The sequence below is a fragment of the Macaca nemestrina genome, chromosome 9 (genome assembly GCF_043159975.1).
Source record: "Macaca nemestrina isolate mMacNem1 chromosome 9, mMacNem.hap1, whole genome shotgun sequence".
Lineage (NCBI taxonomy): Eukaryota > Metazoa > Chordata > Mammalia > Primates > Cercopithecidae > Macaca > Macaca nemestrina.
The window spans coordinates 79,166,143-79,177,492 of record NC_092133.1 but is presented as its reverse complement, the minus strand read 5'-3'; the positions used below and the strand labels follow the sequence as shown (position 1 = coordinate 79,177,492).

Sequence of the window (11,350 nt, the reverse complement as noted above, 5' to 3'; positions counted from 1 at the left end):
TTTAGTCCTTAGGGAAGAAAGCCTAATGGTAGTTAATGATGGACAGGGTATAAGGAGGCAGTCTGACTTCACAGCCTGTCATGGACAGGAACTCAGTTTTTAAGGTTTCCCTGTGGTCCCTTTGGTCAGGAGAAGGCTGTTTAGTCAGTTGGTGGGCTTAATATCTCACTTTTATTTATCACTGGTAACTAATAAAATTGATCATAGAGCATATTTGGATATATTAATGTTTTATATGAAATTTCTTTTTATGCCTATTGGCCACTTCTTAATTTTAATTTTTTTAAATGCTATGAGTGAAAATAATATGACTGGAAAATTTTCCCAATAATATTTAGCTAGAGCATTTCGCCCCATAGAATTGAACTGTTAGTATTGTCATTTACTGAATTCCTTTGTGTCAGTAGATATTTCTCTAGTCTATATTGAATTAATTTTATTTACCACTGTTTAAGATTTTTGCATATATGATCGTTAGCAAAATAGGCCTATAATTGTATTTTCTTATATTATTTTTATCCAAGATTACTGGTAAAAGTAATTATACACTTTGGATTTCAAATACAAAAAGTACTTTTTGTACATTTATACTCTAAAGGTACTTTTTGTTTGTAACTCATTTTCCATCTGATATTTTAAAATTTGTTTAAAGCAATAATTATAAATTGAAGTTGCTTGGCACACAATGAACAAAGGTGTAATTTGTGACCGTACATCATAAAGGTGGAGGAGGACAAAAATACATAGGAGCACAATATTTTATATTATGAAAATTATTAATTTTAATTTAAACTAGATTGCTATAAATTAGGATGTTGTCTATAGGACAACCATTAAGAAAATTACATACATATATATATATGCACATATACATATATGTATGTGTATTTATGAAAAAAATGACTGTAATAAAATGTTATAAAGTAAAATATCTGTTTAATACTAAAGAAAGCAGTAAAGTATTTGTAATTCAAACTTTGTAAGATATATAAAAGAAAAATAGCAAAATAGCAGAAGTGAGCCCATCATTATCAGTAATTAGGTTAAATATAAATTGATTAAACTTTTTAATTAAAGGCCGGGCACGGTGTCTCAAGCCTGTAATCCCAGCACTTTGGGAGGCCAAGACGGGCGGATCATGAGGTCAGGAGATCGAGACCATCCTGGCTAACACGGTGAAACCCCGTCTCTACTAAAAAATACAAAAAACTGGCCGGGCGAGGTGGGGGGTGCCTGTAGTCCCAGCTACTCAGCAGGCTGAGGCAGGAGAATGGTGTAAACCCGGGAGGCGGAGCTTGCAGTGAGCTGAGATCCGGCCACCGCCCTCCGGCCTGGGCGACAGAGCGAGACTCCATCTCAAAAAATAAAAATAAAAATAAAAAAACTTTTTAATTAAAAGGCACATATTGGTGGAATGGATGTAAGAAATATGATCCAACTATATGCTATCTATAAGAGGTTCATTTTAAAAGACACTGATATGTTGACAATCGAAGATGGAAACAGATTTCCATGCAAAAAGTACTCAAAGAGATCTAAAAGTAGCAACTTTAATATTAGGTAAAATATACTTTAAGAAAAAAAGTTACTATAGACAAAGAAAAACATTTTGTTATGATAAAAGGGTCAATCTATTAACAAGATATAGCAATTATAAATGAATACACACTGAACGATGGAGCCCCAAAACATCTGAAGCAAACATTAACATAATTGAAGGAAGAAATATAAAACCCAATTATAATTATTATAGATTATTACATAACTCACCTTTCAAAGTGCTCTTAATATACCTGTATTTTTGGTTTTCATTTTTTCCAACAAATAACATTAGATGATTTTGTATTCCAGGAATTTTCCTACTTTTTTATATTGGCTGATGCTATATTTTATTTTCTGTGATTTCATGGATTTATTAGTTTTTAAATATTTAAAGAAGTATATACAGACATAGAGATATATCTACCTATCTATATTCTGATAAATTTTAGGAACTTATAAAAAGAGGATTAATTTTAGAATTAAATCCAATATCATAAATGCTTTGATAACATTGTATTTATATTCTTTGGACCATGAAATATATTTAATAATACATATGTAATATTTAATTATTATATTCATATTATATATACTTATATATAATTAAATATATTCCATGAGCCATATATTTATATTAAATATTTTAATTTCAATTAAATAAATCTATTTTTAAATGTATATGTTATATATATACATTTGTTCATTGTGTGTCAATCAACTGCAATATATATATTTTAACCACAGCTACATGAAGAGCAAAGGTGGTGAATTTAATAGTTTCCTCATGCATAAGATAGTTTATTCTTAATATCAAGTTATGTTTCTGTTTCTGGAAATACTGGTTAATAGATATCCAGAGAAATATTCCCACTAGAGAGCATATAAAATTCTTTGTGAAACAGAAAAACATTTATTTAAATATACATTTCAATATCTATATGTATATATAGAAGTCCAAATATAGAGAGAAAAATTCCTCAACATCAGGAAATAAGTAGAGTTTGAGTTTGGAGAAGTGAGTAACTCTTATGCTGTGACTAGCTCTCCTGATATTTTCTAATAAGTGATGATTTAATCAGGTTATAACATGCACAGAGGGACAGCAGACAAATGTGCTAAGTCTATGCAGAGTAGCATTTTAAATTGTACATCTTCTATCAGAGTGAAACACTTGAAAAATATTTATTCTATCCTTAGCTGTGGGTAAGTGAGGAAAAAATATCTAGGTCAAAAATTGTGATGACTCAATGAACCTGACAGAAACCCAAACAAAACCTGTATGGAGGCACAGACTTTAGACTCAGGGCCTCTTTGAGTTTCAGTAAGTGCCAATGGAAATGAGCTAAACATAAAACAAAAGAAGAAAAAAAAAACCCAAGCCCTCTGGGGAAACATGTCACCATGGGCAAGAATCAGCAAAAATCACATCTTGCTGAATTAAGCCTGCAAAATCTTGAAAAATTGGTATTATCAACTATGAAATATATAATAAAACAATTATGTTTAATATATATAAGCACAATTATAACTAATAAGACCCTAGCAAATTTGAAAAATGTACATTTATCAAAAAATATATACTTGAATAAGAAAATAGCTTAAGGGTTTAATTATAGACTCATATTTTTACAGCAGATTAAATTCTGAGAAAAAGAAATCAGAAATTCAGAAGAGTGCACAAACTACTCACAACCCAACAAAGAGAAAAGCTTATGAATATGAAATAAAAATGAGGATATATAAATGAAAGGATGATAAATTCAAAGTTTTAATTTGATTTTTAGAAGGAGAATATAGACAGAATAGCCGAGATATAACTATTTGAAAATAAAATGAATGAAAATTATCATTAATGAAAGTCACCAATTCAGAATTCAAGTACTAAGTGGAATAAGTGAAAATAAGCATGTAAAAATAAATAGGTGAATGGATCTATTAGAATAAACTATAGAACTCTAAAGAAAAATAAAACTCTTCCAAAGCAATCACAGGAAAAAGGATTTCCTACCTATACATGAAACTTCTCAATAATGTTGAAAACCAGTAAGAGTGAAGAAGAACTTGCAAATTTGAAGATAAATAGTTATCTTTTAGAAACCTTGGAGTTTTTTGGTGTTTTTTGTTTTGTTTTGTTTTGTTTTTTGCATCTGTTGTGAGAGCAGATTGCTTACAAGTAACAAAAGCACACCTAACCTAAGCAAAAACCAAACAACAACAACAAAAAAATGACATATATTGCAAGAATGCTAGGGTGTGTAATGGAACTCAAGGGATTAGCATGTATTATAGACCTCCACAGGAACTAGAATCAAGAACTGGGAATAGAAAAGGAGCCAAAACATCTGCTTTGCCTTCTCTAATTCTCTTCTTATTCATTCTCTCTCTCTGTCCCCATTTCTCTCCCTGCCTCTTACTGTCTTTCTCTCCCTCTCTCTTCCTTTCCCACTTTCTCTCCCTTAGACCTCCTGCCCACTCTCCCTAATCCCCTTATATGTCCATGAATGAAGGAGATCTGGGAAGCCTGAGAGTATTGATTTCGGGGTAGAGTTAGAAATACATTTTAGTAAGAAGACGAATTTGCAAATACAGAGTCCATGAATAGTAGTGATTGTATATAATGTGTAATTTACTCTTCATATATCATGCTTCTTTTTGCTTTGTTTACTCCTTGAATATTGTAAAAGAAAGCCGTGAGTATTGATTTATGATTTATTACCATCTTTCTCCCTAATCTGCAAAATGCAATTGCTACATAAACCTTGGGTATATTGGATGAACCAATATTTTGCCTTCTAAATTTATCTCCTAAAAAAGAAAATCAGCTGAACATCTAATTCATATGTCATCACTCTGAAGTTTAGTTTAACTTTGTTTAGATTAAATTAATTACCTTAGTGATATACATGTCTGAGAAGAAATAAGTTCATATGGAAAATTACCAATTATCTAAAAAATAATAACTATTTTCTATGTTATATCTAAGAAGCACATTTCAACTTATGGTGATTTTCTTATAACTCTTTTTACTGACTAAACTCTCCACACTGTGATGCATTCATTTAAAGTTTAATTTTATCTTAATTATAATAAATAAATTTTCCCTTAATAATTCTCAAGCCCAAACATTTGATTTAAAAAGTCTCATTGACCACTGTAAATAAACTTTAGTGTGTATTCACTAACTCTAAATAATGACTTCACAAATAGGGTGGGTACTAACAGAAAGGTTTTTGTCATGATACAAATTGATATGTCACTAAATAATAAATATGAAATTATCTAGTAATTATGATCAGGTTTTTCCTAATTTTATTTATTTGTACTCATTGTAATTGGAAAATAATATCATAGAAAGTTTACAAAAGAAGGAAAAAGTCACTCCTGGGGACATAATTACACTTATTTGATATCACAAAAAATATAACATTTCAAAAAAGAATATAAATGGTATTAAAAAGAAATACACTGGCCAGGCATTGTGGCTCATGCCTGTGATCCGAGCACTTTGAGAGGCTGAGGCAGGTAGATCACTTGAGGTCAGGAGTTCGACCAGCTTGGCCAACATGGTGAAACCACATCTCTATTAAAAATATAAAAAAATTATCCAGGCATGGTAGCATATGCCTGTAGTCCAACTACTTGGGAAACTCAGGCAGGAGAATCACTTGAACCTGGGAGGTGGAAGTTGCAGTGAGCCAAGATCATGTCACTGCACTTCAGCCTGGGCGACAAAGCAAGACTCTGTCTCAAAAAAAAAAAAAAAAGAAAATGTAATATACCACAAGAAAAAAATATTTTTTTTTCAAAATCAACAATCAGTAGTATATTTTACACTAAAATTTAGGAAAAAACACCAAGGAATCCTCATTAAAATTAGTAATATAATGAATTATCATGCTTGCTTTGGCATCACATACACTAAAATGGGATATGATACAGAGAAGATTAGCATGGCTTCTTCACAAGGATGACATGGAAATTCATGAAGAATTCCATATTTTTTGATGCAAAAATCTTCAGTAAAATACTGACAAACCAAATCCAGCAGCACATCAAAAAGCTTATCCATCACAATCAAGTTGGCTTCATCCCTGGGATGCAAGATTGGTTCAACATATGCAAATCAATAAACATAATTCATCACATAAACATAACTAAAGATAAAAACCACATTATTATCTCAAGAGACATAGAAAAGGCCTTCAATAAAATTCACCATCCCTTTATGTTAAAAACTCTCAATAAACTAGGTACTGAAGGAACACACCTCAAAATAATAAGAGCCATATATGACAAGCACACAGCCTGTAGCATAATGAATGGGTGAAAGCTGGAAGCATTCTCTTTGAAAACTGGCACAAGACAAAGATATCAGGGGAAACCCCACACCCAATATTCATTGTGGGTTCTTTTCTATTTCCCTAAGCATTGGCTGGTCTGAGAAATAAAGGGAAAGAGTACAAAAGAGATAAATTTTAAAGCTGGGTGTCCAGGGGAGACATCATATGTTGGCAGGTTCCATGATGCTCCCTGAGTCATAAAACCAGCAAGTTTTTATTAGCGATTTTCAAAAGGGGAGGGAGTGTATGAATAGGGTGTGGGTCACAGAGATCACATGCTTCACAAGGTAATAAAATATTACAAAGCAAATGGAGGCAGGGCGAGATCACAGCACCACAGGACAGGGCGAAATTAAAATTGCTAATGAAGTTTCGGGCATGCATTGTCATTGATAACATCTTATCAGGAGACAGGGTTTGAGAGCAGACAACTGGTCTGACCAAAGTTTATTAGGCGGGAGTTTCCTCATCCTAATAAGCCTGGGAGTGCTACAGGAGACCAGTGCTTATTTCAACCCTTTGCCTTCGACCATAAAAGACAGCTGCTCCCCAAGGGGCCATTTCAGAGGCCTACCCTCAGGAGCTATTCTCTTTCTCAGGGATGTTCCTTGCTAAGAAAAAGAATTCAGCAATAGTTCTCCTATTTACTTTTGAAAGAAGAGAAATCTGGCTCTGTTCCACCTGGCTCACCGGCAGTCAGAGTTTAAGGTTATCTCCCTTGTTCCCTGAACATTGCTGTTATCCTGTTCTTTTTTCAATGTGCCCAGATTTCATATTGTTCAAACACACATGCTCTACGAACAATTTGTGCAATTAATGCAATCATCACAGGGTCCTGAGGTGACATACATCCTCCTCAGCTTACGAAGATGACAGGATTAAGAGATTAAAGTAAAGACAGGCATAGGAAATCACAAGGGTATTGACTGTGGAAGTGATAAGTGTCCATGAAATCTTCACAATTTATGTTCAGAGATTGCAGTACAGATAGGCATAAGAAATTATAAAAGTATTAATTTGGGGAACTAATAAATGTCCATGAAATCTTCACGATTTATGTTCTTCTGCCATGGCTTCAGCCAGTCTCTCCATTCGGGGTCCCTGACTCCCCATAACAACAAGGATGCCCTCTCTCACCACTCCTGTCCAACATAGTATTGGAAGTTCTGGCCAGGGCAATCAGGCAAGAGAAAGAAATAAAGCATATTCAAACGTGAAGAGAGGAAGTCAAATTGTCTTTGTTTGCAGACGATATGATCCTATATTCTAGAAAAACCCATCGTCTCAGCCCAAAAGCTTCTTAAGCTGATAAGCAACTTCAGCAAAGTCTCAGGATACAAAATCAATGTGCAAAAATCACTAGCATTCTTATACACCAACAACAGGCAAGCAGAGAGCCAAACCATGAATGAACCCCCATTAAAAATTGTTATAAAGAGAATAAAATACCTAGGAATACAGCTAACAAGGGAAGTGAAGGACCTCTTCAAGAACTACAAACCACTGCTCAAGGAAATAAGAGAGGTCACAAACAAATGGAAAAACATGTCAAGCTCATGGAGGGGAAGAATCACTATCATTAAAATGGCCATAATGTCCAAAACAATTTATAGATTCAATGCTATTTCCATTAAACTACCATTGACACTCTTCAGAATTAGAAAAAAAAAATATTTTAAAATACATATGAAATCAAAACAGAGCCCATATAGCCAAGGCAATCCTAAACAAAAAGAACAAAGTTGGAAAGATCACACTACCTGACTTTAAACTATACTACAAGGCAACAGTAACAAAAACAGCATGATACTAGTACAAAAACAGACACATAGACCAATGGAACAGAATAGAAAACTCAGAAATAAGACCGCACACCTACAACTATCTAATCTTTGACAAATCTGACAAAAACAAGCAACAAGGAAAGGATTCCCTATTTAATAAGTAGTTCTGGAAGAACTAGCTAGCCATATGCAGAAAATTGAAACTGTACACCTTCCTTACACCTTATACAAACATTAACTCAAAATGGATTAAAAACTTAAATGTAAAACCCAAAACTATAAAAATCCTAGAATAAAATCGAGGCAATACCATTAAGGACATAGGGACCGGCACAGATTTCATGATAAGAAAAAAAAAAAAAAAAACTGAATGCAATTGCAACAAAAGCCAAAATTGACAAATGGGATCTTATTAATCTAAAAAGCTTCTGTACAGCAAACAAACTATCATTAGAGTGAACAGACAACCTACAGAATGCAAGGATATTTTTGCAATCTATCCATCTGACAAATGTCTAATATCTAGAGTCTACAAGGAACTTAAACAAATTTACAATGATAAAACAATCAGCCTCATTTAAAAGTGGGAAAAGAACATGATCAGACACTTTTCAAAAGAATACATTCATGTGGCTAACAAACATATGAAAAAAAGTTCAACATCATCGATCATTAGAGAAATGCAAATCAAAACCACAGTGAGATGCCACCTCATGCCTGTCAGAATGGCAATTACTTAAAAGGCCCAAAAACAACAAATGCTGGCAAGGTTGTGAAGAAAAGGGAACATTTATAAACTTTTGGTGGAAGTGTAAATTAGTTCAAACATTGTGGAAGAAAGAGGATAATTTCTCAAAGAATTAGAAGCAGAAACATCATTTGACCCAGCAATCCCATTACTGGGTATATACACCCAAAGCAATATAAATTATTATATTATAAATATACACATGTTCATTGCAGCACTATTCACAATAGCAAAGACATGGAATCAACCCAAATGCCCATCAGTGACAGACTGGATAAAGAAAATGTGATACATATACACCATAGAATACTATGAAGCCAAAAAAAGGAACAAGATCATGTCCTTTGTGGGGACATGGGTGGAGCTGGAAACCATTATCCTCAGCAAACTAAAGCAGGAACAGAAAACCAAAAGGCACAAGTTCTCACTTATAAGTGGGAGCTGAATGATGAGAACACATGGACAGACACTGGGACCTGTTGGGGATGAGGTAAAGGGAGGGAGAGTATCAGGAAGAATAGCTAATGGACGCTGGACTTAATACCTAGGTGATGGGTTGATGTGTGCAGCAAACCACCATGGTCCACATTTACCTATGTAACAAATCTGCATATCCTGCACATGTACCCCAAAACTTAAAGTTGAAGAAAAAAAAATCAAAAAAAGAAATTTTTTAAAAACTTTCAAAATTAGTACAACCTTTAATATTTAAAAATTGCTTAATCAATTAGATCAAAAGGAAACAAAATTATAGCTAAATATCAAATAAATTTATTATTTGTATATTATATTAAAAAGACCAACAATTTTATTAATCATATGCATATGTACCTAAAAAAACTAAATGAATTATTGAAGAGCATCATAATATTAAAAGTATTTACTGTCTAGTTACAAGATAAATATGGAAAAAATAATTGTTTAATATATGTTCCTGCAATAACCAGGTAGAATATAAATGGCACTTAGTGAAAGAAATTATAATGTCCGTAACACTAACTAATCATTTTGTAAAATACACATACTGCAAGATGGGTACGTAAACCAAAAATGAAATCCCAAGCCCCCAATCAACTAACAGACCCCCTTTTGGTTAAGGAGATACTGGAGAAACCTGTAAAACTGAATTCTTGCCCCTGACAGGATGGGAGGTTGGACACATCTCTTTATACTCTCTCTGTCTTGAATTCTCTCTTAAGTTTTGGCACAACTGACAAACATTAACATTAAAATGGAGATCATAAAAATGACCAAACAGACTCTTAGTGGCAATAAGATACCAAATTCCAGCCTGACTCTGATATAGCATTACATAACAGATAGCAGACCCTGAAGAAAATCAAAATAATTTACCCCAAAATGTATGTTTTGACATATTTTGAAATGGCTTTGCAAAGCTTTCATGGGGCAAACTTGCATCTGTAGAGAAGCTCCATTAATGCAGCCAGGACTTCTCTTTGGAGGCCTTTCCCAGATCAAGAAGAGATTAAGAGTCTGACACCTGGTAAGGCCTGAAAAGAGATACTTACCATCTGTTCCCTCTGAAGGCTGCTACCTTTGAGGCTTCATTCACATAACAAGAACGTTGGCCTCCACAACTCCCCTCATCTTAACTCAAGATTTCCTCCTACTGACTTCAAGTCTTCAGACAAAGGTTAACTCTTTCAACCAGTTATCAATGAGAAAATCTGAATCCACCTATGACTTGTATGCCCCCACTTTGAGATGGCCTGCCTTTTTGTGCTGGACCAATGTCTACCTTCCATGTATTGATTTATGTCTTTACCTGTAACTCCTGTCTCCCTAAAATAAAGAAAACCAAACTATAACCGTACTATGCCTCAGGCACATTTTCTCAAACCTCTTGAGACTCTTCTCTGGGCCATCAGCACTCATATTGGCTCAGAATAAATCTCTTTAAATTTTTACAGTTTATTTTTCTTAAAACAAGTATTATCCAAAAATAAAAACCCATGTAGCTGCACAAAGATAGTCAATTAGTATCATGAAAGTAGGATAGCAAAGGTATAGTGAATAAGAGTATGGGCATAGCACCATATTGCTTGAGCTTAAATCCCCACCCTCCCAGTTACCAGCTCTGTGAATTTGGACAAATTACATGTCCCTGAGCTTTCTTCATTATGAATTCTAGATTTTAATAATACCTAACTCACAAGGTTGTATAAGGTTTGAATGTATTAAATACTCCTAGGCTATAGTGAGTGTGAATAATCTGTGAACATGTCAGTTATTTCTATTGTGGGTAAAACCTGAAAATTTAAATATTTTGCAAACAAAGCTCAAATCTTATACTAACACTAATAATCTAAACTCAAAAGGATTTTTCTTGGAATTAAAATAACTTAAACAATAAAATAAATTAAAGACAAGTATGAATAGTAAAGATAATCTGGAGTATACAGCCAGGTATGTCCATCATACATGAGTTATTAAATGCAAAGTTAGGTAAAGCAGTAAGATATTAGAAGCATTAACAGAAATATAATCCTGAACCTTTCTAAAAATATCCATTAAAATAATAGTAATTACAAGTACCACAGGTTTAAGGCTCGATGCATGACATATATTGCAGGAGGCTTTTATCAAGTATGCATTAACCTAACAAGGCAAGTAATTGATTGTTATCTCATTTCACAGATTATAACATAGGAGAAAGAAACAGGGGCATTACATAACTTTTTAGTAGCTGTGCCTTAAAAAAAACAAGGAAGTATTTTAAGTATAAAATAGTAGACTTCAATTACATATTAAACTTTGTACTTTTTTTTGAAATATTTTAAAAGTAATACAAATAAAAGTGGGCACTGTCATGCATGTTTGTGTGAAGAGACCACCAACAGGCTTTGTGTGAGCAGCAAGGCTATTTATTTCACTTGGGTGCAAGTGGGCTGAGTCCAAAAAGAGAGTCAGCAAAG

The 11,350-nt window shown here is 33.4% G+C and overlaps 1 non-coding gene across 1 annotated transcript; it reads left to right on the top strand.

Annotated features, from left to right (window-relative positions):
• Positions 1-5,440: 5,440 nt before the first annotated feature.
• Positions 5,441-5,544, top strand: LOC112424624 (U6 spliceosomal RNA). The gene has a single exon (XR_003015410.1). It is a non-coding gene; the product is annotated as a U6 spliceosomal RNA (small nuclear RNA).
• Positions 5,545-11,350: the final 5,806 nt, after the last annotated feature.